Source organism: Octodon degus, unplaced genomic scaffold (assembly GCF_000260255.1).
Source record: "Octodon degus isolate 3935 unplaced genomic scaffold, OctDeg1.0 scaffold00300, whole genome shotgun sequence".
Lineage (NCBI taxonomy): Eukaryota > Metazoa > Chordata > Mammalia > Rodentia > Octodontidae > Octodon > Octodon degus.
In genome coordinates this window covers 814,121-820,108 of record NW_004524876.1, presented here as the reverse complement: position 1 = coordinate 820,108, position 5,988 = coordinate 814,121, and the positions used below count along the sequence as shown (strand labels likewise).

The 5,988-nt window shown below is 37.4% G+C and overlaps 1 pseudogene; it reads right to left on the bottom strand.

Moving 5' to 3' along the window:
• Positions 1-650: 650 nt before the first annotated feature.
• On the bottom strand, positions 651-1,870 carry LOC101563111 (annotated as a pseudogene).
• Positions 1,871-5,988: the final 4,118 nt, after the last annotated feature.

Genomic DNA, 5,988 nt, shown 5'->3' with positions numbered 1-5,988 from the left:
GATAAAAGAAATGCTACATTTGTGTTTTTTATTGTTTATGTGGATGAAATCAGAAATCTCAAATGCAACTTAAATTTTTCAATGGTTTTGTGTATTTAAAATAATACAGCAATGTTGGTATCTATAACAATAAGTGAAAATTATAAATTATTTTCTAAAATTAAAAAATAATTTGACAGGATAAATATTTTCTTAATTTATCTTTTTTTAAGTTACTGCTTTTAATCTTTGTTTTTATTTTTTATTATTTATTTATCTATTTATTTTATTTATTTATTTTGGGGTACCAGGGATTGAACACTGAACCCTGCACTTAAAGTTACTGTTTTTAATGCCAAGAAATAATGTTGCTATATACTGGAAAATGTCACATGTTACTACAATAAAACTCTTAGAAAATTTAATTGTTTTGCTTTGTTTTGTTTTATCAAAGAGTACAGTTTTATTTTTTCTGTGTTCTTACAAAACAGTTAGGGTTAACACAAAAAAGATAAAGGGAAACTTCTGTGAAGAAGTGTACACTAAAGAGGGGAGGTGGGGAGCCTGAAAGAGATTTTTGCCTCAGCCACAAGAAGCAACAGCGACTCTGATTGGTCAAAGGAATCAAAGAAAAGATAGTGAGGGAACATAGGAGGAAAGAAAATGAAAATCTACTGAGGGAGAGGGCCCCGAAGTGGCCCATGAGGAGGAACTGGAGGCCACAGAGCAGGTCTGGGTGGAAGCAGGGGCCACCCCACTGGTAGCCATAGGAGGTGGTTGTGGAGGTCCAGTGTATCCATGAGGGGGCATCAGTGGAGGAGGCCCACACATTCTGTGTGGTGGCATAGGACCTGGGTGACCCATGGGAGATCCAAAAGGAAGCCCTCAAGGGGCATGCCTATGAGGGGAGGTCTAGGGTGATGCATTCCTAAAGTCCCAGTATGAGGATTTCCTAAGCCATGGGGGTCATGGTGGGCCAGCTGCAACTGAGACATCCCTAGATGGGGTATCCCAGCTGGTGGGAAGGGGTGAGGATGTGAATGTCCATAACCAAGTTGCCCAGGGCCTAGGGCTCCTGCTGATGGGGGACTGTGTCCTCCAGCCCCAGGAGGCATAGTTTGTTGAGTCATGACCAGCAATATTCCAGGTGAGAGCGCTCCAGGAGGCAGCACTGGTGGCAGCAAAGAGCTGGGAGGCAGCATGCCTGGCGGAGGAAGCTCGAGTCCCAATGATGATACCACAGGATTGGTGACAGACAGTAGAGGTGGAGCATATGCAAACAGCTGATGAGGGTGGTCAGCCCGAGAGAGTGGGTTTTGGGCTGCCAGAAGGCCTTTGGCAGCTGAGCCATGGCATGCACCCTTAGAATATTTTTGAGGGCATGAACACAGTGGTAGGACGATTACAGAGATACTGCCCATTCGTGGCCTCAGTGGCTGCATCCGAAGCATCAAATGATACAAAATTAATAAGACCATAACCTTTGCAGGAGTCTGTGTCAGGATCAGTCATAATATCGGGTGTTTGTAAAATGACCCCCAAAGGTGCTGAAAGTATCATGAAGCAGCTTCTCTGTATCCAGATTCCCAGTGAAAATATTGACCCCTACATCCAGGTTTTGTTTTGAGCTGATGCTTTGTTCACCTTTATTGGCTTCCCATAGAGTTTGATCATGTTCATAATCTTAAGGCAGCATCTTCCTCACTCAAGAAATCAACAAAGCCTTAGCCTTGGTGCTGGCCAGTGACTGTGTCCTTTGCCGTATCTATGTGGACTACGAGCCCAGCCTGGAGAAAGAGTTCCCACAGCAGTGGTTCACTAACCTTCTCATCAAGGCCCCCACATACACAGCAGCATCCTGATTTGCTTCAGATATAGGCCCTGCAGCCATGACAAAGGAGCTCCCACCATCTCCAAGCAGTAGCCCCACCTGCTGAGCTCAGTTACTCAGAAAATTTAAAAGCTTCTGAATGGAGTGCTTTGGACTTAAAATTACCACAAGAATATTTACCAAACTTCACTAGATTTCTAAACATTGCTCTAAAGAACTTCCACAAACTTAGTCCCTTCAAGAAATCAGTTTTGTTACAGCTTTGTTACCAATGATCTATAGTTCACAATCCAAAATGAGTCTCCCTGGACTGATGTAAGTCCTGCAGGCTCCAGGAGCAAATCTGCCTTCTCCATAACTTCAGAGGATTGACCCTGCTCCTTACCTTATGACCCTGCTTCCACCTTCAAGTGAGAAGTTTTAACCTCCTTTCTGATGTTATATAGTATCATACATTTTAACTTAACATGAAGCCCACCTAACCTATCTTTCCATCCAGAGTCTCTCTACTAACCCCAGGTTCTGCATTTGACAATCATCTACCAAGCACCAACTATATCTGAAGCACTACTTTAAAACAGTTCGTTGTATTTACATTTGAGGATGAGATCATGTTCCTGGATTAGGTCCTGGTCTGGTCTGCATATTGGGTTGTCCAGCCATATGTCCTCTGGTTGCATTCTAGTCTAGTCAAGGTGATACTTTAGTCCATATACACTACTTACTTCCATCTCCTCTCTTCTACACTCCTTGCTGTTCTGTTCTCAGTGACCTCAATCAATCTATATGAAAGAACAGCAGTGTGAGGTGATAATGCCACATCTGAAAAATGAAGTATTTAAAATAATAGGGGCCTGTGAGACAGTTGAACTAAAGCTTAGGCAATCTTAGGCAAGCACAGGGACTGCAGTCTCATCCCTGGCACCACATGCCACACCAGCCCTGCCCCCAGGGCATGCTGAGCCTGCCAGAGTCCTGCAGTGCTGGTGCATGCCTGTAACCCCAGTACTGAGAACACTGAAAATAGGAGGATCACTATAAGTGCAAGCTGCACAGTGAGACCCTGTAATGACCAAATACATTTAAAAAATTAAATAAATAAATTTAATTTAATTAATGATATTAAGTGCTCATCAATTTTATAAAAGTTTCTTTAGCTGGTATGCACTATTGCCTCAAATATTTTGTTTTCATTTGGGTTTTAATAGTATTATCCATTAATAACATATTTCCTATTTCCTGTAGACACCAGTAATTTCTACTATATCTCTGTCTCCACCACATCCTCCCACATATTAGCTTTTCTAGTAAACTTGTTCTTAAAATTTGATGAGTAACACAGGGTCATGAGAGGCACCTCTTATCATTTGTTTCAGCAAAACTTCATCCAAATCAAATAACTGATGTTGTAATTTCATTTGAAAGCTTGTTTTCACAAAATTGGACCCCTTTTCTTATTTCTTCTCCCCCAAATTTTATTAATGTTATTTCTGAAAAGATAAAATTATGCCATTGTTACTTAAGAAATTATCAGTAGAAGGTAAAATATCATTATGAATAAATCCAAAGATGGCACCAAGCTAATGGAATAAAGCACTGACAAACGGAGCCAATGTTGCATAATATATGTAATATTATTCAAGTCTTAACTTTGAGTAGTACAGAAAAGCCTAAGAGAATAAAGGAATTTTCAGAGACATTTGATGGGCTAAACTACAAATAATTATTTCTAAAACAAGTATTTATAGTCTGTAGTCATCATTATTTGAAATGATTTTATAAACTTCCCCAAAGAAAATACAACATAACTCTTTATAGTTCCTTGTTCTTCATTTTGTAGAGAGTGCAAGCATAAAATGATTTCATGCATTTTTTTCCTCCAAGACAACCTGTTCAATACCACACAGATTTTTGAAGATGGAGTATATTGGTGTTAAATTATTTTCTTTCAGGGGCCTGGGAGATGGCTCAGTGGAATAAGTTCTTCCCTGGCAAGCACAAGGGTCTGAGTTCAATCCCCAGTTCTGAAAAAGCAATTATTTTCTTTCTTATAACATGTTTATGTTTATGTTACATGTTAAACAAACTGCAAAGCAATAGGAACCATATCTTCATGGTGCTAATCCAGAATTAAGATAATTTTAGTTAACACTGATAAAATAATTTTAAGTTTTTAAGGTTTAATACTATAAAACTATTTTTGTCTTCTGCACAGTTAATGGTTATATGTGGACAAAATTATAATAGTATTATATCACAAGCAATACACACATCATTATTTTACCATAAGGAGAAAACACTAGTTGCACAATACCTAAGTTGAGAAAGATATTATGCAGCCATAATTTTAAGCTTCAATTTAGTTTTAACGTTTCCATTAAAAATAATGAAGTGACTTTATCCCTTATGCTGTATTACATTTACATATTATTGTCAATAGATTGGTTTACTTTAAGAGAAAAATTTAAAAATGTAAACTTGAGGCATAAAATCAGATGTAATTTGTTTTTACCAGGTAAAGTTGAGCCTGTACTTTTGTAATTGCAGTGAATTATCTGGTGGAGTTACTCACCACTCGGAAAATCCTGTCATTTGCTTAAATAAGCACCTTTATCTTACGTCAACACTGTAGACTCAGAATAACCCAGTACATTATCAAACTCTACATAAAATTACCCTACCATTCTCTTCATTATTAGTGATGATTCTTCACTTAAACAAATTGCCACTATGTATTTTTCTTAATAGTAGATATGTACTACACAGAAAACAACAGATTCAAAAGATAGAAACAAATAAAATCAAAAAATTCTCCTATGTTTCATAGTAACATTTCTGCTTAGACTGAAACAAATGTAATACGTTTTCATAACTTAAATGTATTTTCTTCTTGCTCTATCTTTTGGTACATGCAGAGGTCACAGAAAGACATAAAGATTCAGTGCCAATCATGTATCGTATCAGACTTATCAGAATTTCTGCTAACTGATCTTCCACAGTTAAATCTGATTAGAGCTTCACCATGCCTAATTGTATTTTAGGTATAGCGAGTAATACATACAAAGTTATAATGACAGTAATCTACCACCAACTAGGTTTTTAACTACCACATTAATTTCAATGCAGATTTTTCAAACAACTCAGTGAGGGGAATTTAAGTATTCCTTTATTAATAAAATTAAGTAACAGCATATAAATGGTCCAGTTTTATATATTTGGGTCAAAATATGTATAATCTTTTTTAGAACTCAGAATAAATAAACTACATGACTAGTTTCCTATCACTATTTGAACAATGCAATGATTTAAAAAACACAAGAGTTTAAAAATTCATATATGTAAGTGACAGGTAAATTTCTAAAATCATTTTATTTTGAAAACTCATAAGACTTGCACAGGAGAGTGGTACTCCCAACCATCTATACTGAGATCGACAATCATGTAACTGAATGGATTGTCCTGTTGTCTGAGTAAAGTAAAGCTTACTGGTGCACCTGCGATGCTTATATCCATCCATGCTCCTGCTCTTGATATCCTGTCCCAGTGTACCAGGGTCACCATCATTTTGCCCAGTGGTTTCTTTCCCAAAACACCACTAAGAATTTCCATTAGAGGAAGCAGCTTATTTGTAAATTCACTTTTTGATTTTTGAAACATGGTAAAGCAAATTTACAAAAAAATTCTCAAGCAGGAAAAAGTTATATTTACATAATAAAATGCATAGAAAAAGGAAGAAGAATATTTTCATCTATATATGTTTGTAATAATGCAGTTTATAAACATCTCGGGGAGGCGTTGCATGCACATACTACAACTTGTTTTGTTTTCTTACCTTCTTTTCTCTTCCTCCCCTTCCACCCCCATCCAGTTCCTCTATCCCATTTTTCATTCTTGCTGATACTCTTAATACTACCACATGCTATGTGATATGTTTTCATCGATATTGTTACATTTCTGTACATGAAATATCTTCATTCTACTTATTTCATTTTATCTTCCTCACACCTCAGTTTCCTCCCCTTGGACAATTGTATTACAGGAGATCCATTCCTCTGTTTGCTTCTACCCATTCTTTTATCATTCTCTCTCTCTCTCTCTCCCTCCCTCCCACTCACCGTCCCTCCTTCCCTCTCTGTTTGCCCTTTGCCTCACTCAAATGAAAGTTCCATAATCTATTG